Source organism: Pan paniscus, chromosome 11 (genome assembly GCF_029289425.2).
Source record: "Pan paniscus chromosome 11, NHGRI_mPanPan1-v2.0_pri, whole genome shotgun sequence".
Taxonomy (NCBI): domain Eukaryota; kingdom Metazoa; phylum Chordata; class Mammalia; order Primates; family Hominidae; genus Pan; species Pan paniscus.
The window spans coordinates 110,159,185-110,185,979 of record NC_073260.2 but is presented as its reverse complement, the minus strand read 5'-3'; the positions used below and the strand labels follow the sequence as shown (position 1 = coordinate 110,185,979).

At 43.3% G+C, this 26,795-nt stretch overlaps 1 protein-coding gene and 1 long non-coding RNA gene across 11 annotated transcripts in view; one reads left to right on the top strand and one right to left on the bottom strand.

Moving 5' to 3' along the window:
• Positions 1-13,377, top strand: part of LOC129393106 (uncharacterized) — a 44,118-nt gene extending 30,741 nt beyond the window's left edge. The window contains exons 2-3 of the long non-coding RNA XR_008619775.2: positions 10,590-12,236; positions 12,787-13,377. This is a non-coding gene — a long non-coding RNA (uncharacterized LOC129393106). The remainder of the gene's footprint in view (positions 1-10,589; positions 12,237-12,786) is intronic.
• NFIB (nuclear factor I B) overlaps positions 1-26,795 on the bottom strand; it is a 450,108-nt gene that overhangs the window by 264,319 nt on the left and 158,994 nt on the right. The window lies entirely within an intron of this gene.

Below are 26,795 nucleotides of genomic sequence, written 5' to 3'. Positions count from 1 at the left end.
TCCCCGCACGCGCCCCAGCAACGCAGAAGGAGATCCAGTTTCGCCAGAACGTTCCCGTTGGCTTGCTGGTTTGAAAGTTGAAGCCCCGGGGTAGTAAATTTGGCTACAAAATCTCAAATCTCGTTAATCATAGACAAAATAAAAACATAATAGGCCACAAATTAACTAGCTTGGGGCGGTTTCTGTGATGGTCACCTGGCGGTGCGCAAAGAGTTATAGAACCTTGAGGGGGGGATCTTTTCTATCTGTAATTACCTGTATGTGTAAAGAACTCAAGAAGACGTCAGAACAGGGTCTCCTATCAACTGCTACCTATTGCTGTCTCGCAAACATCCCCCTAAACCCGCTGCATCGACAGCTTCGGGTGAGGGTGGGGTAAGAGGCACTTACTGTGAGGCCGAGCTCCCGCACGAATTAGCCTCACAACAGGACCTAGGTCTCCTAGGGAGACGAAACTAGGCCAGCGAAATCGCGGCCAGGGAGCCCCTGGCCCCCACTCGGGAGACAACCCGCCCGGCGCGAAGGGTGCGTCTCCTGAGCTCCACGCCGGGAGCTGGAAGGCAGGCAGACGCGCGAGGCTTGGGAAGGGTGGGATCTTAAAAAAAAAAATCTTAAAAAAGAGAAATAAATTTGAACAAAACTAAACTACAAGCCCGCAGTTCCCCGCCGAAAGCGAGGTGGGGGAGGAGGGGGCGGGAACGGTCGAGGCACTGAGAGTGGAGGATGAGAAACGAACTCCGTCCCCTGCACAGTCAGTGCCTTCGGGGGCTCCACCACCGCGCGCTCCCACCCTCAAGGTTTGGACTCCTAGGGGAGGGAGAGGACGGGAGGGAGAGGAGGATAGGTGGAGGGGGAAGAGGGACTCCTTTTCTCCTCCTGCCAGCGCCAGCTGGGGCAAACTTGAGCTGGCAAAGCGCGAGAAAACTTTTCTTTGGAAAGTTTAGGTAGCGCAGTTAGTGGCGGAGGCTCAGGGCAAGCTAACAGTGCTGGGGCGGGTGTGGAGGGAGTGAGCTGGGTGCGATTGGGAGAAGGGAGAAGGGAAGGAGTGGCCAGCTCCCTAGGCGGTTGAAGATCCAAGTCTCTTCGGTCAGGTCCGCCCAAGGTCCCAGAGGCATTGGGGGGTCGGGTGACTGTGCGGAGTGTAAAAGACATTTCCTTAGGAAACAGACAAGGCAGGGCCAGGAGTTCCGCGGTTTTTTTTCCGTGCAGAAATCACTACCCGGCGACGGCTCAGGGCGGTAGAGGGAAAGTCTTATCTGCCAAGGCGGGATTAGATTCTCTCGCCGAGGGTCCCAGTATCCTGCCGCCCAGCAAGGGCCGCGCGCGCGCGCGCGCCAGGGAGCTTTGGAGCGACGCGCGTAGTTTCGCGTCGCACGCGGTGTCTGGTCTCCGCGCACCACGTGCGCTCGCGGTCCTTGGCGGGGACGTTGGTACTAGCGATCCGACAGAGCACCCAAGACTAGGTTTTTGTGATGCCCTAACCTGGGCATTTATGCTGGGGGCGGAACGAAGTCGCCCAACCCAAGTTCTCCCTGCACCCTGGGAAGGAAATGTGGTGCGCCCTCTGGGGCGTGAGGCCGCGGCGGCCCATTCTACACACCTACTGGCATTCCGCTTTTCCTTACTGTGCGCCAGGGGAAGGCATAATTCAATTATATCATACAACTGCAGCGCACCCTTTTCCTTTTTTGCTTTGAGGGGAATTTTCCAATTCCCAAATAAATACCTATGGCTGTAAAGCCGAGTTGGGTTCTGTAGTAACTACCGGGGGTGAAAAATAAAAGACCCCAAATTGGCTGTGAGTTTACAGCCTGAAGCAGCTTATTTAGGCTCGCTGAGCGCCGTTCCAAACGGCAGGGCTCACGCTATTTCGGGAGAAGTTGGAGGGTGGAGAGAAAACAAGGTTATTTAAAGTGACTCCCAGAACGCAGCTTTCGTTCCTTGACTCTTTAGGTGTCAGTGCTTCGGCTCCAGTTTAGCACGGCACAGGCGGCCCAGCCTTTGATATTTAAGCCAGGCCAGCGCCCGGGTGAAACTACCTGTTGGGGGATTCTGCCGCCTGGAGCCCGTCTTCTTCTGCGCAATACTGGCAGCAGTGGGATGGCTCTGGGGGTGCCACGCGAAGAGAGAGGGCGGAAGAGCCGGGAGCAGCGGACAGTCAGCTGCATGTGGCAGTGCCTAGCGAGCTGCTCCCGCGCCTCTGCTCGCTCTTTGAAAACTGGAAACAGCCCCCTGTGCTCTGTGCTGGGCCCCTGGCTGCAGAGATGGGCCCAAACTCGGCACGATTCTCTAAGTTCGGAAACCACGAAGCTTGCGCCTTCATGCGTGTCTAACATTAAAAACAAAAAAACCTCCTGGCGGCTTCCTGGGCTCCCGCCCCCACCTTGCGCTCCAACACCCGGCACTTTTCCCTGTACCGAAATTCACTTTACTACTTCTTGAAATTCGGAAAACTCCACCGACGCTTGGACTCGCTGCAACCCAGGGGCTGCCTAAAGCTCTCGCACGAGTTGCTTGAGGGAAATCACTCTCTGCTCTTGCGAGCAAACAGATCTCTGTATTTTTAAACAATCTAACTGAATGGGGGAGCGAAGCTAGCGAGGACAATTTGAGCAGTCTTTGTAGCCTGTTGGGAGAATTTTTGGAAGCTAGCGGGGTGGGGGTTTGGTCTCGCATGCGAACCTGTGGGAAGGACAGTTCAGGCTGGGCCCTGGGGCTGGAAGTCTCATTTGAGGAGCACACAGTCCCGAGAATGGCACGTATTTAACAACCTTCTTTAGGGCAAACTCTGCAACGGAGCCCGCCCGACATTAAATTTAGGGGGTGTGGAAGCGTAGACTGGGTTCAACCGGGAAATTTTCCCCGAGACGCCAAAGGCATTCCGCGTTATGTTTCCCATGCGGGTTTCTGCTTTTTGATAGCGAACCCCACTCCGTTTTGGGAGCAGCGAAATTTTGGAGAGCCCCAAAGCAGGGCTCGTTTGGGGTCCAAAGGGAAGAAAAGACTTGATCTGTGGCTGGGGAACAGCGGCACTTTATTTCCTGGGGCATGCACTTACATTCCCTACGGCCACAAAGCACCCAGCTGAAAACGAAATGTGGGCAAATATTAGGTAACTACGGAGAAGGAGGGAAGTTAGCCTCATCTTGTTTAGGATACTCGCTTTAACAGCGAGGACTGACGGGCTATGCGGAAAAAAGAATTTATTAGTGACAATTTCTTGCATAGGGATGAGAGTTGAGACTTCGAGCTAAAAGACGGCTCAGAACGCTTCCCGCGCGGCAGTCCCCCGCCTCCCTTAAAAAAAGTCATCCTGTCAATATTGGCTCTTAAGTCACACCCCCATTACCGGTCCACAGTGGCATTTCCCTTCCCCGTGTGCCCCTTTGTATACCCACTCATCTGGGCTTTGGATTGCCCATGATCTCTCCCTGCCTGGAAAAACTCTTGCAAACTTGCCCTTCACCAGGCACGCACGCACGGGTGGGCTTTCCCCAGGAGGGTCGTTTGGCGGCCCCGGGGACCCTCCTGGGCCTGGGAAACCCGGAGTATTTTCCAGCGCTCAGCCTCGGTGCTTCTGTATTATTTCGGTTCAGTCACAGGGGCCCCGACCCAAGGATAATAAACAATGCCGCTTATTAGAGATACAAACGGGCACAGAAAAGAACCACACGGAAAAGCAAGCACAGAGGCATTTTAACAAGTGGCTAGGCATTCAGGGCTGCCTGCGAAAGTGACGCAAAATTAAAAACGAAGGGCGTTTCTCTAAGAAAAAAACAGACTTTCACAGAATGCAGATTTTGTTAAAATATGATGGTTGGAACTACGTTTAGTTTGGTTTTGCCTCTGGAGATCAGTCGGAGTTGTTGCTACCTGCCCTTGCCTCGCTGCGAATTGCCACCCCCGCTGCCCCCAATTCCTATAGGGCGAAAGACCTGGGTGGGGTGGGGGGGAAGTTGGGGGTCGTCTAGCTGTTGGCATGCTCTCATACCGTTATTCCAGATCTCTCAAGAATTGAAAACACGACCTCCTCTTTAGGGAGGGACAACAGGGGCTTTAGGGGGAGATGTATAATATCAGGCGCTGCCGGATGATTCAGAGATACAAAAAAATTCCTCTTTCTTTTTAAAATGTAAATGCAGATACCTTATGGGCGCTGATCTTGAGAGTGGGGGCTAGGGATTCCTCCCTGGGTGCGGGTGTAACCAATTTCTGGTCTGCCGATGGCCTTGGGAAAGGGCCTCCCATCTGCTTCCAACAACCCCCTTACAATGTCAGAAAATCTTCCTGCCTGCAAATATTGGCACAAAGCTGTTTCGACAGGCGGTGCTGCTTTAAATAGGAAGGAGACCGCGGGGCAAAAGAAAGTCGCAACCTTTCTACCCACTAGACTACCTGCCTCCTATCCCCCAAAGGCCAAGCTTTGGCAAAGGAGGGAAATCTCCCGTTCTGAGTGGCGTAGGAAATGAATCAGCTGTGTGTTCCAGGAACAAATCTTTAGTTGGTTTTCAGGAGTTGGAGTGCATAAAAAATAGGTATCCCCAGACTACCTGCTAAGCAGGGAGAGGATCATGTTTGGGCATCTGCACCTCCTATGGTCCAGTCTCCCCACTTTTTTTGGTTGTTGTTAAGATAAAGTTTATGCTGGAAGAAACTTCAGAGGTGCTTTAGCCCAATTCTCTTGGGCAGTGGGTTCCTTCTGACTTTGCCGAAAGTAATTTGTCCAAAGGGCAGCTCTGCTCCTGGATCTGCCTAGGGAGGCCTGGTCTCAACAGCACCAGCCCTGTGCCCCATACAGAACTCTCATCCTAGGGAGCTGGGCTAGGGCTGGCTGTGTCTGGGTCAGGGATGCCTGGACCTTGAATCACACCCCTTCTGCCTACCAAGGGCATCTCCCCTGTCAGGAAATGATCGTGGTGCCAACTGCACTCAAGGAACACCTCAAACCTTCTTCTCTCACCTCCCATCCTATGCTGATGGCCCTATACTGTTCACACATTGTTTCCTGATTTAATTTCTGTACTTGCTTTAGAACTTATTCAGCTATCTCCAGCCCTTTCTGTCTATCCTAGATGACAACTTCTCCTAGAAAGAGTTTCTGTCTGATGAACTCAAACTTAAGAAGCCTCCCTTGCAAAGACTGTGACTGAATTTTAGAAGGTATCTCAGGCATTTTGGGTGGTGAGCATGTTGTCCTGTCCTTCTCACCATTTTTCAAATCAATTGGCTTGTGTCTTATTGCTTTACAGATAAAGAAACTGAGGCACAGATTCCTTCCTATGCAGGCCTTTGAAAAGCAGCTACTATGTTTACATAGATTCCAAGAGGCTTGACTTACTAAAAGGCATACATGGATCTGAGAGCAGAGTGTGCCGCAGACCCTGGGTCTCTTGATTTGAGGTCCCATTTGCCCACAGTTCTGACGGAAGTATATAGCTAACAATAAACTACTGTTTAGTGAGCATCAACTGTGCACCAGACCACGTACCATGCCAGATATGTTACATAAGTCATCTTTGCAGCAACGCTAAAGAGCATCATTAACCCCAATAAAATTTTAAAAATAAAATCATAAAAGGAACACATGCGTAAATCCAGATACTTCAAATAATAGAAAACAGCATAAAATGAAAGTAAAAGTCTCCTACCCTGCTCCATCTCCTGGAATTACACTGATTTTTTCATTTTTTTGGTGATGTATTTGTATATATAATAGATGTTATCATTATTTTATGAGTGTGGAGTTGGGAGGCTCACCACCAAGATAACAAACCATGGCTACCTGTCTCCAGGCTCAGCACTTCCCAGTACTCTACATTAGCTAAGATGAACGTGGAAATAAAGAAGTGAGTGAGGCCACAGGTAAAAAGAAGAGTCAGGTCAGAATTGACATCACCCCTTCTTTTGCACTGTTCCTCCTGCCCCTGCCTGGCTCCTGAGACCACAGGCTCCCTCAGTGTATGTAATCTGATGATCTTCTATGGTGGCTGCATTTCTTCCAGGCCTTGGTGCAATTGGACAAGCAAGTGTTTCCATGCTCTGTCACCCGGGCCCTCAGTGCTGTTTCTACGCTGTACTAGGTCTGGTCCTGAGGCAAGCCTCTAAGCTTTAGATTTCACTGCTTATCTCTCAGCGTTGTTGAGAGGCTCCAATAACAGACAGGGAAAGGACTGTGTAAACTTGGAATCTCTCTATGTAAACATATAGCTGCTTTTCAAAGGCCTGCATAGGAAGGACCCTGTAGCCTTTCCCTCTGGAACAGAGGAGTTTCAGGAGTCTTTGTGAAAGAGTACGTTTTTGACATCTGAGGGTTTGCATTGTGTCCATTTGTGTCTATAGGGGCAGGGTTAGGAGTATGTCTTAAAGTAGAAGAGGATGCTCATTTATTACTGAATCTTTGGAATCAGGAGACTTTGGCAAGGGTCAAGTGGATTTCTTTCTGCTGGAGGGCACACAGAGGCAAGCTGGTGAGGTTACAAGGAGGCAGTTATCCTGCTTGGGGTGCACCATGGGTTGGTGAGAATGGCAGAGGTATGGTGAAGGTGCTGCAGCCTGTCCCTTTGGGTAGGTAGCTACTACCAAAGGCTGTCCTTAGACTGTAGGGGCAGACAGAGGGTGGTGAGAGATAGATCCAGGCCGCGTGAGCTTCCCAGACACGTTATTTAATTTGTGATTGTTTTTGTGCGTAGAAAGGGGAGGGATATTAGAGGATAGATGTGACAGTTCTTCTGGGAAGCTGGTCCTGTTCTATAGGGTTCTTCATTCAGGAAGAATAGCCAAAAACATCCTGAGTTCAGAGGCCTGCAAGTGAGAACAAATGGTGGGCCACTGCTAGGGTCTCCTTGGCAGAGCAGGGGAGCTCCTGGAGAGGGGTCTCTGAACTGCTGCATCCCTGCACCCTGAGAATCTGAGCATGACGAGGAAGCAGAAAATGGCTTTAAGGCGAATGAAGGGGGCTGGGGAGTGGGCTGGTTCCAATGAGAGAAACTGAAAGGAGGGAAGTCAGATTTTTCTTGACGGCCCAGTCTGGCTTCATTCTTCAATACCTGTCAGGACAAAGGCTGCTGCGCCCCCTGGTGTCCGACTGGCCGCCGACGCCTGCGAGCTGACGTGGAGACCCGCAGGCGGCGAGACCCGGGGACCAGCTGGAGGAGTCCACGGGTCAGATGCCTTTTCTTCCATTTGCTAAGGGAGTTGAAGTTGAAATAGCCGTTGCTTTGTCAATTCTAGAGTCCAAACAGAGACTCTAGTGGAGAGCGAGAGGGGTTTTGTCTTTTTTTTTTTTTTTTTGCATGCAATTGAGGCTGACAGGACAATGCCTGTTTAGAAGTAGCCTGGTGCGGTGGAAAGTACGCTCATCTGAAAGAAAAGACCTGCATTTTAGGTGGAGAGCTGATCTGGGGCAAATCAATTAAAATTTTCCAACCTCCCCTTCCTTCTCTAAAAACCAAAGGGGTTACAGTAAGATGTCTGTAAGGTGTTGTCTGAACTCTAATGTTGATTGGGATTGATTAAATCACTAATACACTGCACCCTATTTTCTCAGAGCCTTGCAAATTTGACATTATTTTTTCAATCTACAGGCAGGTGCAAATGTTATGTTTCAGCATCATGAGTTCCCTAATTGTGAGCAAAGATTTTAGTGTCTCCTTTCCTTTTAAAAATAAAAAAATAGCTCTTTTGAGCTCGGAACCTCCCTCACCACCACCTTTTGTGGAGCCTCCTGCAAGAAAGCTGCAGAGTGAACAGGGCTTCAGTCTCTGCTCTGTTTCTTTTAAAAATAAAGTACTGAAGTATTGTGCTGGAAATTCTGCTACTAAGTGTTACATGTGGTAGGTGTGAATATATGCTTCAATAGTTCCAGGCACAAGACCAAAATCTTCCCCAGAATTAGCAGAGTTTTCAGCTATAATCTGGCTAACATTTTTCTACAAATAGGTACAAAGACCAATTTGAGAGTACGTTCTCTCTAAGGGGGCTACATGGTTGGGTTTCCGTTGAAATTTAGGGCCATCCCTTGTATAGTCAGGTGAATTTTTAAGTGGGATCAGCCCTGGGGAATAATTATGTAGTCGCTGAGGGTTTTTCTCTCCTAAAATCTCCAAGTCTAGTTTCTGAGGTGAGCAGTCAGTTATACCTCATGGCAATTTCTTCCTTCAGCATTGCATTTAAATGGTTATATCTATGTAATGGGTACTCTGTGTGTGTGTGTGTGTGTGTGTGTGTGTGTGTGTGTGTGTGTGTGTGTGTGTGTGTAGAAATGGATTGTCCCGTGAAGGATCACTTGAACAGCAACCTTAGCTTTACAGATGTGAAGGGAGTGTGTAGCCCTTGTCCTGTTGTGAACACTGTCACTATTCCTTGTGCGGCAGGGGAGGAGCAGGTCTCTCTAAATGAGAGAAGCGAACCAGAGGAAGAACAGCAGCACAAATGAGATGACCTATACCAACCGACCCCTGCTTCAGGGATGGGGAGACGCTGTGTGTGTGTGAGCATGTTTGGGTTGGAGTAAGCACAGTGACTTGGAACACTGCACCCCTCCCCAAAGGGAAAAGCTATGTTACAGGCTGAACTGTGCCACTCCAAAATCACCCTTGATACCTCGGAATGTGAATGTATTTGGAGATAGGGCCTTTAAGGGGGTACTTAAGTTATTATGAAGTGGGCCCTAATCCAATATGACTGGTGGAGTCCCTGTAAGAAGTGATTAGGACACAGACATGTATAGAGGGAAGACCATATGAAGACGGAGTAGGTAGCCATCTACAAAGAAAGAGGCCTCGGAAGAAACCAACCCTGCTGACAACTTGATCTCAGACTTGAGCCCCTAGAATGGTGAGAAAATAAATTTCTGCTGTTTAAGCCACCCAATCTGCAGTATTTTGTAATGGCAAGCGCAGCAAACCAATACAACAAGATAATACTCTGCACCAACCCATTATGTACAGCCATTTGGAGATGCAGACCCAGGGTTACCAGATTCTCTATTTGAAGAATCTTTTGCTTTTTAAATATTGGCAGCAGGGCTGGCTTCCTGGGTGTGTGTCCTTTGCAGTCACACGGGATCCCATACTTAGAAGTGCCCCACGTTGGCTTAAATACCCTGCTTGCCTGGCCGGCTGCAGTGGCTCACGCCTGTAATCCCAACACTCTGGGAGGCCGAGGCAGGTGCATCACAAGGTCAGGAGTTCGAGACCATCCTGTCTAACACGGTGAAACCCTGTGTCTACTAAAAATACAAAGAAATTAGCCAGTCGTGGTGGCGGGTGCCTGTAGTCCCAGCTACACCAGAGGCTGAGGCAGGAGAATGGCATGAACCCGGGAGGCGGAGCTTGCAGTGAGCTGAGATCACGCCACTGCACTCCAGCCTGGGTGACAGAGCGAGACTCCGTCTCAAACAAACAAACAAATAATAAAAAAAAAAAAGGCCAATTTGCAATTCTTAAACTTTCAACAACGGGCTTGCATTTTTGCATTGCACTGGTCCCTCACAAACTGTGTGGCCAGTGCTAGCTGACAACTAGTACACGTTTTAAATAATGTGCATATTAAGATTATGGGGTCCCACACAAAATATGCCTGAGGCTGGGGCAGCGTGAGACACTAGTACGCACTTTTTGTCACTAACTGGATTAAAACTTCCCATTGTCTGGTAGTCACTAGGAGGGAACTTATGGATCCCAGAGGTTTTCTTGAAGTGGGAAAAAGAAAGGCACAGATACTCCCCAGGATGTTATTTCCCAAGATTCCACATGAGCTAGTGTGGCTCGGACCAAGATTTTCTTTTCCCAGGGATGGATACTGAGGATTTCACAATAAGAATATCTTGAGAAAAGGCCCCACACGAGGAACTGGTGTTTGGGGTTGAGGGCTAAGTTTAGCCCTGCATGTGGCTGATGCTGGTGGGCTTTGGGAAGCTGGAGCTGAATATGCTACCCAGAATGGTCAGCAAGGCCCTGAGGGGCAGTGCAGCCCCGTGTAAAAACAGCACCGAGACAGAGCAAGAAACAACAGTGAGAGCAGGACTGATTTCGTCTCCTGTTTTTTGCCTGGGGTTTACGAGCAGGACTCCTCTCTTGCACTCCACCGGTTTCAGGATTATTAAGGGGTCCTCAGCTGGGGTGAGTTAGGAGGGCTGAGCTGGAGAGTAAAACTGGATGGTCTGAGGGTCTGGGTGATCCTGAGCACTTGATTATGAATAATGATATACTTCAGTTTTATAGTGCATGCCATACCAGTGGATTCTAATTTGGAAGGGAAACTTTTGCTCTTGCTGAAAGGAATGTCAGTCACCGGTGAGTGGTCATGGGGCTGTTATGGGGAGATCCTGTTTTTAAGGATATACACTGATTTATAGAAGCTCACTGAAAATATTATAGCGGAATGTTTGGTCAGGAGGTCTGCTTTTCTAGTTCTATTTCTGCTCAGTACTGGCTAACTGAAGAGTGTAAATTTTAAAAGAAGTAATTTCTTATGCACACTGTGCAAAATCCCTCAGGGGAATGAGTGAAAGACTGTTTGAAATGCTCTGAATTTCTTGGAAAAGAGTTGCTGTATAAATTAATATAGGGCCTTCTTTTTCATTGCAGGTCTGCAGGACACACCAAAGAACTCCTCCAAGTCACACAAGGGAGAAAATTAACTTCATTGGCTTCTATCAGGAAAGCTATTTTTTTTTTCCTCTTCTTTCCTGCAAGTTTCCCAAACCCCATGACTCTGATTTCCAGGTCAGAGACTAAGGTTTTATTTTTCTTACTCTGTATACTTTATATGTGGAGAGTCCCTGAAGGAACATTGTGATGGGCTGATTACTGTGAGCCAGTTGTGGGCCAGACCTGGCCTCAGGTGCTGCAAAGGGAATTCAGTCACCCCTGTGCAGTGATCTGTGAGCCCCAAGTCAGATCCAACTTTTTCCTGATAGACAGCACCCTCCTCCTCCCTACCAAGAAATAGCAGGGTTGGAGGTAGTGACCCAATATTTAAGAGGTTTGAAATTCTACATGAGATATTTCTGAGTTAACTCCTAAATAGCAGTTTCCTTAATCATGTGGAAAATAAGAACACTTGCTAAAAATGACCATTGGTTTAAGAGAAATGGAAACTTATGTCCACGTAAAAACTTGTAAATGAATGTTCACAGCAGCCTTTTCATAATAGCCAAAAAGGGAAAGCAATCCAAATGTCCATCAACCAATGAATGGATAAACTTAATGTGGGATATACGTGTCATGGAATGCTATTTGGTGAAGAAAGAAATGAAATATTAATACATGCGTTAACAAGGATGGACCTTAAAATATCATGCTAAGTAAGAGAAGCCTGTCACAAAAGAATATGTATTGTACCATTCTACTTATATGAAATTCCTAGAATAGGCAATTCTATAGGGACAGAAACTAGACTAGTGATTGGCTAGAGCTTGGGGAGAGTTTGGGGAGCCTGGAGGATGACAGCAAAGTGGTGCAGAGTTTCTTTTTAGGTTGATTAAATCTTGTAAAATTAATTGTAGTGATGGTTGTGCAACTTTGTGATTTTGTTAAAAACCATTGCATTTTGCCCTTTAAATGGATGAATTGCACAATGTGTGAATTAGATATAAGTTTATTTACATAATTAATATCTATTTATTGATATATAACTAATATATCAATAAATATATACTATATACAATAAATTTATATTTATATAAAATGTGAATTATATATAAATACATAAATAAAACTGCTAAAAACTAAAAAATATATACTTTAAAAAAAGGCTGTTCGTTTCTTTCACATTTTCTGAGCACAATCACTTTGGGATAAATGTGTCCAGGCTTAAAAAGCCAGATTTTATGGGCTAACTAAAATGGAAATGTGAAAAACTGTGTTTTTTTCCATAGGAGGAGAGAGTTTGATTTGCAGGTACGTGCATACCCACAGCAGTCATACTTGTAATTCTTGGAAACTTTGCTGAAAGTTTTTTCCTAGCCTGAAATCATTAAAATATGTTGAAACAATGACACTGAGGACTGAGGTGGATTCGTTGTTTTTGTCTTCCCAATGTTACTTTCTCCTTCTTTAGGTATTAGCACCCCAGTTTTCTCTAAAAGAAACCACACACCCTATTTCCAGTTCATGTGGTTTGGCTATTGCTGACCTTACACCCTAGGCTCTATGACTCAGGCCCCATCAGTCAGCGTATTTTATCCAGTGGTCTGTTGCAGCCAACTCATATCAACTCATCCAAATCAACTGGTAAATGTTCAGAAATTTCATGTGCCAGTTGTTAAACACTCACCATTAAAATTTAAAGTTCACAACCTTATAATTAAATTATGTTAAAAATGAAGGTAATGATACATCAACCTTATCATCACTTCCTAATCGTTTGACTGCATTTTACTATTATTTATGCTCTTGAGTTTACTTACATCTGTTGGATCTGGTAGTAGAAACACTGGATAATGGCGTGCTGCTATACATCTCTTCCCAATTCCATGTTCATTGACTTCCCTTTGATAGCTTGAAGTTGGCCATGGTAGCAGCGTTTACACTACAGAACTGGGCAAATGCTACAAGATCAGGGTATACCCTTTCTTGCCAAGGAGATTGTTAAACTGGCAGCTGTAGTGGGTTGAATGGTGGCCCCCAAAAAGATATGTCCAAATCCTAACCTGTGGAACTTGTGAATGTGACCTTATTTGAAAAAAGGCCTTTGCACGTGTGACTAGGTTAAGGATCTTGAGATGAAATCCTCCTGGATTATCCATGTGGGCTCTATATACAATCATGTGTACCCTTATAGGATAAAGGCAGAAGCAATTTGACACAGACACACCAAAGAGACATAAAGATAAGATGAGGAAGCAATGGCCACACAGGCCGAGATTGCAGTGATGTGGCCGGAAACCAAGGAATACCTGGAGGCACCAGAAGCTGGATGAGAAAGAAACAAAATCTCCCCCAGAGCTTCCAGAGGTAGCATGACCCTGCTGACACCTTGACTTTGGACTAGTGGCCTCCATAAATGTGAGATAATAAATTTCTTTTGTTTTAAGCCACCAGTTTTTGGAAATTTGTTATGGGAGCCGTAAGAAACTATTAATAATACACCAGCTCACCACTGCAGCACTAGTGTATGGTTGAGGGATGGGCATGTGATACAAGCTAGGGCAATGGGAACTCAGCTTCTATGGTAAAACAAACACTCTCCTTCTCCCGGGGTTGCTGGGTGGTTCCATCTTTGCTACTAGATATACCTATGAATGAAAGCAGCACAGAAAGTAGTAAAGTTAGATTTAAAGAAAGACATTGTTTAAGAAACTGGATCTATTCTACCACTAGATTTTAAAATATTACATATTATATGAGAAAATTATTTTTTTTCTTTTTAAGCCAAATTCCTAACCAATGTAGACATGTTAATTTTTAGAGAACTTTTGAAAGTGCTCATCTGCACAGACAGCATTTTCAATACATATAGTTGTTATCACTTGGTCAGTTACTATTTAAATGAGGCATAACTAAAAAAGACAATCAGGAAAATATATACCAAACAGTGAACAATTTAAGACCTACCTGAATTCAATCATGTTCATCTGTGCTACAAACACTTATATTAAGCCCAACTCTTATCTAAAGCATTCGATTCAGGACAGATATCCATCTATTTAAGAGCTTACAATTTATTTGCCAGTAAGAAATTTGGTATAGCCCACATATTGAGGTCACTAGCAGTATTAACTTTTCATTATATAGTCTATAATTTTCCGAACAGTTCTAAATTCAAGTAATTTTATTATTTTTCCTAAACAGAATTTGGTTAATGCACAATTAAAATACTTTTAATTCTTTATGAGATTACATTTAACTACATCCACAAATTATAACAAAAAGTATTTTGGCAAATTGAATGATTTGGGTGGAAAAATATTATTATGGTGATTTTCTGTTTTGTTTTTTTTTTTTTTTTTTTTTGAGATGGAGCCTCACTCTGTCGCCCAGGCTGGAGTGCAGTGGCGCGATCTCGGCTCACTGCAAGCTCCGCCTCCCGGCTTCACGCCACTCTCCTGCCTCAGCCTCCCAAGTAGCTGGGACTACAGGCACCTGCCACCATGCCCGGCTAATTTTTTGTATTTTTAGTAGAGACGGGGTTTCACCTTGTTAGCCAGAATGGTCTCGATCTCCTGACCTCGTCATCCGCCCGCCTGGGCCTCCCAAAGCCTGGGCCTCAAGCCTGGGATTACAGGCTTGAGCCACCGCGCCCGGCCTTGTGGTGATTTTCAGTGATGTTGTACCTTTGGTTAATTTTGTACCTTTTGATAATTTTTATTTGTTAGTGTGGAAGAGCACTTTTCTGAAAGGAACATGTCACAGAAAACCCCAGGGATAGACATATTTCATTAATTATTTTTAAAATAAAAATAAAATGATTTACATTCAGCATTTCTATCTTTAATGATTTTTCCAGGTTTAAGAGATTTCAAATTAATTTTGTCACCCATAATCCTGTTTGTTTTCCTCCACTTTCAAATACCTTTGTTTTTTGATGAGCACATTTTGGATGAATTCCCAGTCAACTTTTTAATCTAATTAAATTCAGATAAGTTTAACTCAGATAACATTTACAGTCAGCTCCTTGATAGTTGATTAACTGGGAGCTCATCTTTCAGAATTCTTAAAAAAAAAAAAAAGACTTTTGAGGATTGCTTTTTGCTAAAAGAGCCCATTACTAATGCTGATGTCACTGGCATCAGTAAACTAACACCCACTTGTCTTGGTTTAAAATGATAATAGGCTTTCAAATGCAAATATTCAAATATTATATTATTCTTCAGCACTTCTGTATTTGCTAGTAGCATTACTTATCAAAAAGAGCATTGTTCTGAATATTTTCATGAACAAGCAAGCAAACCACATCACATCACATACATGCACACACATGCATGCATGCAAGGCACATAAATGATTTCACTAATGACATATAGCATACATTAGTCAAGCAATTGTATTAATTCAAGTATACTCTCTTTGTAGTCTAGAACAGTCTCCCTCTTTGCTACACAACAGTAGCCACTAAAATCTTTTGGAAGATTAGGATCATTCAATATGAAGTTAAAAGAAAACATGAAAAAATGAAAGCTTAGTTTTAGGATTTCCCATTTTTTCTTAGCCCTATAATAGCCTAAAATAAAACTTGGGAACAAATGAGGTTTACCAATGACAGGAGTAAACAGACTCAATGTAAATGTTTATAGGAAAGGCAAGGAAGCTAATTCCTTTCCATTAACAAAAAGGAGCTTTTAAATCTTACTCATTCTTGATAATGCTGGCTAATGAGAAGCCCAGCAAGTTTGCTTTTTCCTTAAAGCTGAAACAAAACTCAACACAAAAGTTGAAATACAAGGAACCAAAGAAAATCATTGATTTGTTCTTTGATGACAACTTTATGCCAGAGGTACTAGGGCCTCTCTACATTAATTGTTTTCTTCATAAGGAAACCACTATAGAAATTTAGGTGAATGGAGATAATTAAGTAGTCCTGTGGCTCCAATTCTAACATGTCTTTTTAAAAAAGAAAAAATCAAATACCCCAACATTTGCCCAGGAACCAGAGGAGAAAAATAGCCTTCTAAGAGTTAGGCCCTCAAGATATTTCAAAGCTGCCTGGACAATGACTTGGAATGACTACAATGGTGAACCATTCTGCCTTGGACCCAAATCTAGATTTATGACCTAATATATCTTTCCCAACTCTGCCTGCCATAGTTTTATGAACATCAAGAACTGGGTGTCTGCCACTGTCAACAAATAGAGCCTCTCCAGAGCATTTCCATCCACAGAAACTCAAGTATCCCCAAAAGAACATAGATCGCAGTCTTCCAAGGCTGCCTTGGGATGCCTCAGGATGCCTCTAGCTTTCACCACAAATTGTGGAGAAACTGTTTTGGCAGGATAATTCTTCAAGAAAAGGAAGAATACCTGTTACTGCCCTGTGTTTTCTTGGTTTAAGAACTTTTGGTGAGGCCAGGTCCCGTGGCTCATATCTATAATCCCACACTTCAGGAGGCCGAGGCAGGGAGGATCTCGTAAGGCCAGGAATTCGAGCCCAGCCTGGGCAACATAGAAAGACACATCTCTATGACAAATCTGAAAATTAGCCAGGCATGGTTCTGTGCACCTGTAGTCCCAGCTACTTGGGAAGGCTGAGGTGGGAGGATTGCTTGGGCCCAGGTCGTTGAGGCTGCAGTGAGCTGTGATCCTGTCACTGCACTCCAGTCTGGTTGACAGAGTGAGGCTCTGTTTCCAAAACACAAAAACAAACAAAAAAAAGGACTTTGGATCAGAGTAGCAAGAATTCACTGAGAAGAAGCTAATGAAGCTTAGCTTAAGGGCTTCTCCTTTTTAGGGGCCTCTTCCCAACTCTTGTGCCTCATTTTATATTTGTAATTTTACATTCATTTTATTGAGTCCCTTTAATATAAGTATACACTCTACAAAATGGGGATCTGCTAGAGAAATTGCATCAAACTGAGCTAGAGAAGTTGCACCAAATTTTAGCTCAATAAAATAGTAAAAATTAAAATTAAACACAAACTCTTTGTCTTTTATGGACACTCCCTCACCCCCACTCCTGGCAAGTCACCACTGGGACTGAGACTACTCCGTTTGAGGCCCTGGTTGTCAGCTGTCCTTTCTTAACTGTGGCAGTGGTTCAAAAACTGGCTACAGTTTTCAGCTTTGCCCCTCCTTGGAAGAACACTCCATTGTGGTCTAATTATTACAATGGCTTATAGAATCTAGAGACCAGACAAGTTTCCAAGTGTGCTCCTCCTTTTGGTTAAGCGGTATCATTGTTCCGATGTCAACCAAGTTTTTGTTTTACAGTAAAGTTGATGGATTTGGACTAGGCTTCCACACTTTCCTAAGAGGTCTCTCTGAAGACCCAGCCATAGAAACATTTATTTTTTTCTGATTACGAAAGTAATGGCATGTATATGTGTGTACATATACATATATATGTGCATGTATATGTGTGTACATATACATATATGTGCATGTATATGTGTGTACATATACATATATGTGCATGTATATGTGTGTACATATACATATATATGTATATGTACACACATAAACATCTTTAAACTTTATAATATGTAGCATAGAAAGTGGAAATCCCCCGTAATCCCACACAGCTGAGAAAAGCAGTTAAAATTTTTTCAAGGCATATATTAACTTTTCACTTATTTTACAAAAAAAAGGGATTATACTCTCAACTCAAAAGCATGCCGTTTTCTATCTAGCAATATGTCTTAGACATCTTTCCATGTCAGTTGGTAAAAAGTTATCATCTTTTTAATCTTCTATTAAATAGCTCCATGAAATTGTATTGTATGGCTGAACCATACTCTCCTTAACCAATTGCCTATTAATTCACCTGTGAGTTCTTTCCAGTTTTTCCTGTAACAAATATTCTTGCAAACATCATTTTACTCTTAAACATCTTTGAGCGGTTGTAGAGTCTTTCTCTACAGTGAATTCCCAGGAGATGAATTATTATTGGGTCAAAGGGTATGAGTATTTCATTTTTAATAGCTATTGCCAAATTGCCCTCCAATAATTTTATGCCCATTTACACTCACAGCCACAGTGTAAGAAATTGTCTGTTTCCCCACCCTCTTAGCAACCCTAAAATCGTGCAATTTGGGAATGTCTGAAGTGAGTTAGGAGTTAACAGGTTCAGCCTGTGGAGTTTTTTTGGCTTTGTGAAGTTTGTTGGCTTTGTGAAAAGCCAACGAAGAGATCAAAAGTCTCTCCCTTTCCTTGATGAACTCCCTGCTCTGGGTGAGCCAACTGCCCAGACAGACATCTAGTTAATGCGAGAGGTGAAAATTCTAATGCTTAATACTAGCGTCTGGCTGGATTTATTAGAAACAATTTGTCTCTGAATGTATAAGAAAATGTGTTAGTGAGAAAATACCTAATAATTATTAAAGAAATAGAAATTGGTCCTTACTTTTTAATATAACAACACATTTCATCTTATAGCATCAGAATGTTTACATCTGCACAATTCTTTGATTTCATTCCTACATTTATTGGATCAAAATAGTTTTAAAAATCTAGTCTTCAAAGGTGTGTGAAAAGTGACCCTGAGCCAGCCCTTTAAGGAAGAGCAAGGTTTGCCAATATCCAGTCTTAAAGAGCACGTTTTGACAGTTACTATGGTTTACCTCTCCAGAATTAGGATAATTGGGCATTAGAATAAAAAGAAATTTTAGGAGTTTTCTAGTAAAAACATTATCAAACTCTGCTCCACATAAAGCCTCAGGGTTGCTTCAGAGAGATGAGAGGGTAATGGAGGAACAAGACAGCAGGGTGATTTAAGAGTTCTTGGTAATCTAACAGCAATTCCACCACATCAACCCCATTTTGATCTGTGCCATATAGTGGGCTGTGTATTATGTTATCTGAGGCACGTTAATTTCTCATTTTCATTGTCTGTAAAATAGACCTAATAATAGTTCCAATTTCAGAGTAGTGAAGATTAAATTAAATAACACTACACATGTAAAGTGCTTAGCCCAGTGTCCTGCACATGCCAAGGACTCAGTAAATGTTGGCTACTTCATCTAAGATTTTGCTCTGAAACAGAATTCTGCTGCTAAAAAATAAATTTCGAGACCACCGTTTATGTTTGTCATCTCTAAAATAAGATGATTATTTCAGATGTAATGGTTTTACATTTTATTTGTTTCCTGCTTCCCAGTCCAATGGTCGTTTGCAGACCCTCTCATTCTCGGACCCCAGTCCAATTTTGCTGAGAATGCTAAAGGCTCTGAGGATAATGTGTCTTCCCACACCCCAGGAGACTCCACTCACCACCAAGTGTGGCCAGACCATGGCTATTCTATCTGTGTTCCTGTTGATTTGTAGAAGAAAGATGGTAGTACAAAAGTTTTCCCTGCCCTGTGGGATAAGATCCCTGCAGGTAGACCAGGAGGAATAAGCATGACAGTTGTAAAATCTTAGAAATATTACTTAGCTTCCATCTTTTCCATAATGATGAGTTCATCTGAAGGAGTTCAGAAATAGATTCTTATACCTTCTGAGACTGGCTGGATTTTCTATTCTTGGCCAGACGTTTGTTCTAGGAAGAATTCATCCAACAAACATATGCTCTTATCAATTATTTTCTTAGGAAAGCTTGTCCTAGTATAGGGGAAGTTTTTAAGTTTTTCTAATGAATCACAGACATGAGGCAGGAGGGAGAGAGTATCAAGCGTGTTCCTTTCTGACTGGTCTAACGTGAGACCAAAAACTATGGAGTAAGAGCAAAACCTCCCAAACTGTACATCTTTTCTACCCAGGAACTCCTTCCATGCCAGTCACTGCTGATGCCTGAGAGCCAGATGTGGGCTTAGGGAACAGTTTCTCTATGTCAGGGCCATTCAGAGTCTGTAGCTGACTTAGGAACAAGTAGATGTAAAACCTAGAATTAAAGGCTGAAAACAGCATTTAATGAAACCCCTCCCTCCAGACACTCCTGATCAAAGTCTACCCTTGCACTAAGACAATTGATCTACAGTTGCATATATAAAATTTTGGCAACACTCTGTCCTCATTGCTTTCAACAGAGGCTTTAGGCCCCTGAATCTGGGCATCGTCCCAGAATTGAGATCCAGTTGCATTACGCATACCAGAAGACACACCACCACAGCCGAGGCCCGTGCAACCACTTTCTTTTAACCTCGCGTCTGTGAAAAATTACTTTCCAAAAAATAAGTGAAACCCGATGTCTTCTCCGGGTGGTTATTTTTGCGCCTATGAAGTCAATAAAACTCTCCAGATTTATTAGACAGTCCTGCTGCTGAAGACAAGACCACTTCCTATTCCCTAGCGGATATGTGTGTCTTTCCTTTCTGTAACCTTCTGACCACAGATTTTAATTTTATTCTTTTTTTTTTTTTCTTCTTGAGACAGAGTCTTGCTCTGTCAACCAGGCTGGAGTGCAGTGACATGATCTCAGCTCACTGCAACCTCCGCCTTCCAGGTTCAAGTGATTCTCCTGCTGCAGCCTCCCGAGTAGTTGGGATAACAGGCACGTGCCACCATACCTGGCTAGTTTTTGGTATTTTTAGTAGAGATGGGTTTCACCATGTTGGCCAGGCTGGTCGCGAACTCCTGACCTCTTGATGTGCCTGCCTCGGCCTCCCAAAGTGTTGGGATTACAGGCATGAGCCACCGTGCCTGGATGAATTTTATTCTTTTTAAATTTTTTCCCAAAAAATCTGTCAGAACCCTCTAGGACAAGTGGCTTGGCCTGCACTGAAATTCCAATCTCTTCCATTGAAGAGTGATGAAATGAACACATTTCAGGCACCTCCAGCTTTTCTTCTTTACCTCCTACTTTAGAGGGCCCTGTTTTCTTTGCATCAGAATCAACAAGAGTTTTGGCTGTCTCTCCTTCCACCACTCTAAACGCTAAATGTAACACTTATCAACAAATTATACTCCTGTAAGAGTCCACTAACCCTGAGTTGATGACCATGATAATGACATTGGATTCAATTCTACTCAGTGCAACAGTATTTACTGGGCCCCTACCCTATGCAGGTGCTCTACTGGGTATGGGAATGCAAAACTATAGAAGATAATGTGCATTCTTTCAAGGAGTGTCAGGTCTACTAGGGGAGACATACATGTTAACAAGGAAACATTATTAATTGTGACAGTTTCCATAATGAACTCAGAGTCTTGTGTGGGTACAAAGACTAAATATGGAAAGGCTAGGAAAGGCTTTTCAGATGAGATGTCTCTTGAGCTGTGTGTTTAAAGATGAGTAGGGGTTCATCAGGTGATCCTGGGGAAGACAGGCCAAGCAGAGGGACTAGTAAGTGCAGAGGGATCAGAGGTGTGAAACAGAAGGGCACATTTGAGATCTAAGAAGTTGTGAATTGGGAATGAGGGTCAAAAGGTTGTAAGCAACCTGTGTTCCTCCATGAATATGGGTGTGTATTTTCATTGATAGGGAAATGCTGAGGGGGTTTAAGCCTTAGAGCAATTGATACATGAGAGGGCAAAGACTTGGAAGCAACCCAAATGCCCATCAATGATAGACTGGATAAAGAAAATGTGGCACATATACACCATGGAATACTATGCAGCCATAAAAAAGAATGAGTTCATGTCCTTTGCAGGGACATGGATGAAGCTGGAAACCATCATTCTCAGCAGACTAACACAGGAACAGAAAACCAAACACCGCACGTTCTCACTCATAAGAGGGATTTGAACAATGGGAACACATGGACACACGGAGGGGAACATCACACACCGGGGCCTGTCAGGGGGTGAAGGGCTAAGGGAGGGATAGCATTAGGAGAAATACCTAATGTAGATGACAGGTTGATGGGTGCAGCAAACCTCCATGGCACGTGTATACCTATGTAACAAACCTGCACGTTCTGCACATGTATCCCAGGTACCAAACACGGCACTTGTACACTTATGTACACCTATGTACACCATGGCACATGTACCAAACGTGGGACATGTATACCTATGTACAAAACCTGCACGTTCTGCACATGTATCTTACGTGTAAAGTAAGTAAAGTAAGATTAAAAAAAGAGAGAGAGAGACAGAGGGAAACAAGTGGCTGGATGCTGTCCTGAGAGAAATGAAGAGAGCTTGAACTAGGCCAATGTTGAGGGAATGAAGAGGAAGATTTAAGATGACAGCCAAGAAGCAGACATAAAGAGGTAGTAATATGGTAAAGATTTCCACCCCAGAATGACTTTAAGTAGTTTGTATTTCATTATTTATGAGTAAAAATTACTCCTGAAATGCTTTTAATTTTAAGTTGTTTACTTACTAATAAATATTTTTCTGCACTTACTTCCAAAAATGATGTGAGGTAGGAAAAGAACTCTGTAGCTATGGACAGGGCCACCGTGTTTCGCCAGGCAGACTGGTTACGGTGCAACTGCACACACAACTCCTTGGAGTGGTACAGAGTGGCAGCCTTGGCCATCTTGAACTGATAAGCATTTCTCGACCATTATCTTTGGTTCAGTCATCTGAATAACATTTAAAGAGATTTATACCAGTGCTATCTTGACTAACTTCAGTTTTGATTATCTTCATGTTAATATGCCATATTATCTCAATTTAACTGGCATCTTCTTTGGATGATGACTTCTACTCCATTCCCTCATATTTTGGTGCTTTCAGAGAGAGAAGGTGCTTATGTCTGCATAGCTCATTTAGTTTGACAAAGGAAAGGAGATATAGTATAGCATTGTGGGAGTCAGATGACCCTTATTGTTCCCGTGAACTTGTACAAGGTACCTGAGCTCAGTTTTCCCAACTATATAGGGACAATATCAATGCCTACTTCATAGGTTTGGTGTAAAAATTAAATGAACCAAGAATAGAAAGTGATTGGCACATATAGTAAGTGACAGGTTTTTGGTACTGTGTATCATGCACTGTGCCTGATATATAATATCTCATTGCAATCTAGTAGTTTTACAGAAAAGGAAATTTAAGCTCTTTGAGGGTAGGGTTTATTTATCATTATATTCCCAGACCCCAGAATAATGTCTGCCTCAAAGCAGCTAAGCGAGGTTAAACAGTAACTCGTCCAAGGTCAAACAGCTAGCTAGTAGTATGACGATCAGCGTTCAGACTTGTGTCTGCATCATTTCAAGCACAGTGATTTCCCGATCTTATTGTATAAAAGAAGATGATGTGGAAGCTGGTCGAAGGGCTGTTCTGTGCCTTCTTTTACTACCAGTTTTCAAATTATCTAATTATCATCAGGTTAGGCTTCTCAGGATAATTAGTTTCCATCTGTATCATTAAAAGTCATTTGCAGAGTATTTCCACAGGGGTCCATCTCACAGCCAACAGTTCTTCCTTCTGGAGCCATGGTTCCGTGTTTTTGATGCCTTCTGGGTAGATCTACCTACCAGAGTCTTCAGAAGGTGCTTCAGCTTTAATATCTCCAAGCCAGAACTCCTCAATCAGCCCCACCTCTCCCTTCCCCACATACACCCTCCCAAAGCTCTGCTTTCCCTCATGTCTTGATAGATGGCATTTCCATATATCTGGCACTCAAGTTAGAGATTTTGGACCCAACTTCTACTCCTTCTTTTCTCCTAATTAGTCACCACGTTTTATTGTTTCTACCTCAAAAAAGGTTTTCAAATCTAGCTTTTCCTTTTCATCACAGCTTCTACTCCTTAATTCAGTACTTCACCATCTTTGGCCTGATATATTTGGACAGCTTTCTAATTGACCTTCTTACTTTCAGTCCCTTCCATCACCAGCCCACTGTAGGTAAAATTAGATTCTCGTAACCTAGAGCAGATCAGACATTCTCCATCTCTGAAAACTTTGGGGGCTATCTCTTTACCCCCAGGGTAAGAAAAGGTTATGTCCTACTGTGTATGACTATACTTAAAACCAATCCCAGGCAGCTTTTCCTGTCACTCACCTTGTATGTTCTTGGCTTTAGCTATTTTGAACCATTCGCCATCTCCAAACACCCAGTACATTTTACGACTTTGTGCCTCTCTTCAAGCAGCTTTCTCTGCCTGGAATAACCTTCACCTCCTTACTGGCTCATTCCTGAAAGCCTAGCTCAATATCACATCCTGGGTGAAGCTTTTCCACTCTTACCCCCATCGGACTCAAGGACAATTAAGGGCTCCCTCTTCGCATTTATCATAGCACTTTCAATATTTTTATCAAAGTTAGTTATTTGTATATTAATGGTCTATGGAGCCATAAGGTCAAGGACTACTTAATTCATTGATGTAACCCCAACCCCAACACAAGGGTAGTTAACTGTTTTTTTTAGTCAAGAAAAAATTGTACATTGGCTTTTTAAAAATTAAAGGAATAAGAGTGTAAATGATAAGAGGAAGCCAAATCACATAGAAGGTGGGATAATAACAGATGTTTGAGAATGCTGGTCTAGCCCACAGTGTAAATATGTGTTAAATTTGTGAACATATCTACTTTATAAACACTTGACTTCACTTTAGGCACAACCTGGTTCCATAACAAAGGTAAGAAATCACCATGAAAAGAACAGATTCATCTCAGGATCACACGACACTGGAACTCCATAAAAATCAGATCCCTCCTAATAGTGAGGTTCCTTCAGACTGGGAGACTTTCTTACCCTGTTGTGGGTCACCTTTGCCACAGGGCTTTTTTGACCCCTGCTCTTCTGGAAATGCTATCAATTTCTTTGTTTAAATGCTAATGTCCAGGCTGGGCACAGTGGCTCATGCCTGTAATTCCAGCAGTTTGGGAGGCCGAGGCGGGTGGATCACTTGAGGTCGGGAGTTCAAGACCAGCCTGGCCAACGTGGCGAAACCCCATCTCTACAAAAAATACAAAAATTAGCCGGGCATGATGGTGGGCACCTGTAATCCCAGCTATTCAGGAGGCTGAGGCAGGAGAATCACTTGAACCCAGGAAGCAGAGGTTGCAGTGAGCTGAGATTGTGCCACTGCACTCTAGCCTGGGTGATAGAGCGAGACCCTGTCTCAAAAAAACCAAACCAAAACGAAACAAACAAACAAACAAACAAACAAAAACACACACACACCAACTATATGTCCAACCTGCCAGAGGACCAACCTTTTCTTATAGCTGTGCAAGGCCTCAGTCATCTCTGGAACTTTTCATATCTTTTCCATCATTATATGTTAGCTTTGGAAATGAGGTTTTACTTTTATGTTGTAGGAGAAAACACTAGTATAAAGAACTGTAATACTAAAAATAATCTAAGTTCCTGCTTCTTAGGGTAGGCAGTCTAGAAATCCTTGTTGAAGGGTTTTCAGTGGTATTATAGGATTTGTTTTGAAGAAGGTCAGATCTCACTGGCTGGGGAGTCAGGGGCTGTAGGATCTCATTCTGGTTCTGCCAATAGTTACTTGGGTGATCTCTGGGCAAGTCACTTAGACTTTAATCCTCTCCTATGTCTCAGAAATAAAAAAGGTTGCAAATTGGGAACACCTAGGCTACATTTGGCCCACAGAAACACTTAGTTTGCCTGTAACAGTACTTAAATGAGTTGATAATTTAGTTGGGAAACTTTACATAAGAACATAGGTTTTTACTTTCCCTTGAGAAATCAGAAGATCTGGCCACAGGAGTGGCCATTCCTATTCATTTGGTAGTAGCTACCCCCTTTAACAGGGAAGGGGCTCTCCAGGGCTCCAGTGACTCCATCAATTCCTATTGCCCTTTCGGTTTGCCCTAAACAGAGACAAAATACCAACTGCTATTTGTCAATGTACTTGTTCTCAGCAATATTAAAAATATTTAACTACTAAGGAATGCGAACTGACCGATTGGAATGGACACTGACTTTTGTGCTAGAGCAGCTCCTGGATGCTCCCCACTCTGCTCCAGTTGGTCATGGGGAGGTCCAAGAACTCTTGGAAGAGAAGCTGAGGATGAGCCTCACTCGGTGAGCTTAGAGCACCATCTCTACATGAGTTGGTAAGGACCATCCCAATCTCAGGTGCGCACCATCTGAATGTCAGCCCTGCCAAAACTGTTTTTTTTTTCAAAGTGGAGATAGATATTTCCATACCCATGGCTCTTATTGAAAACAAGAAAATGAAATAAAAATAGAAAAAAAAAAGCAGAATGATTTTTCGTGCTCTGGCTTGCTTTGTTCATTTATGAACTGGCCTCTATAAACATCTGAGTTTGATTTCCTGGTACTAACCAACCTAAAACTCTCTTCCAGCTTAAGCATAAGGAGCCTCTAATTTTATCCATTTTATAAATGGAGTGAAAATTTTGCAAAACATGTTGAAGAGAGGGCATTATACAGAATTTATATAAGATCTAAATCACTGATCGAAATAATAAATCACCAATAAATTATCTCTGTTTTCTTATCAAGCTTTTCAATTTTAAAAGCACTTTGATGTTCTTTTTCTTTTTTTCATTTTTCATTTAGCTGTGGCTATTTTTCAAATGGAATTAATGACCAAAAGCTAGCCTTATTCTCTAATTACAGTAAGAGACACTAGACAGGAGTTGTTCCAGACACTGACCCATCTTGGCTCAGGGAGAGGCTCTGGGCGGTTTTACTGTGTGCTGGCTTAGTACCTGGGGCCAGGAAACATCTGTTATAACATGCGGTCCAGCGGGTGCCCTGCTTAATTATAAAATGGCATTGCAGTGTCCCTTTGAGTTGGCTGGCTGTAGCTTCTAATGCTATGCTATCAAGCAAAATGTAATTCTTGATGTCCTGTGAACTGAACCTCTAACTCAAGTGTTGAATCACTCAGAGAAGAATAAAAAAAGTTAAACCTTTGCCCTCAGGAAAAAGGTATAGGGAAAGACAAAACAAAGAAATGCTTTCTAACAGCAACTGAGAAGCTTAGATATGAGCAAGCATCCCTTATACAGGGAACGGTGGTGGGGGGTGGGGAATGATTCCAGAATGACTCACACTTCTAGAATGAGCTGTTTATATAGTGTTTCCTCCTCTTCATTCCAGGGATCCTGTTAGGAAGGTCAGGGACAATGACAATCAAGAAGCAAAGGGAACACTGGAGAAGGGTGGTGGGAATGCTTGGAACACCAAAAGATTCATTCACCTTGAATAAGAGGACAGATTTCTGTAAAGGGTCATGCAATCAGCTGTGGCCCAGGACTTAACAATTTATCGTTGGAACATGTACACCTGGGAATTCTTTTTACAGTGGTGTGAATCTCTTATTAGCATTTATGAGAACTTACCTTCCCAAATCCTCTTATATGCAGATG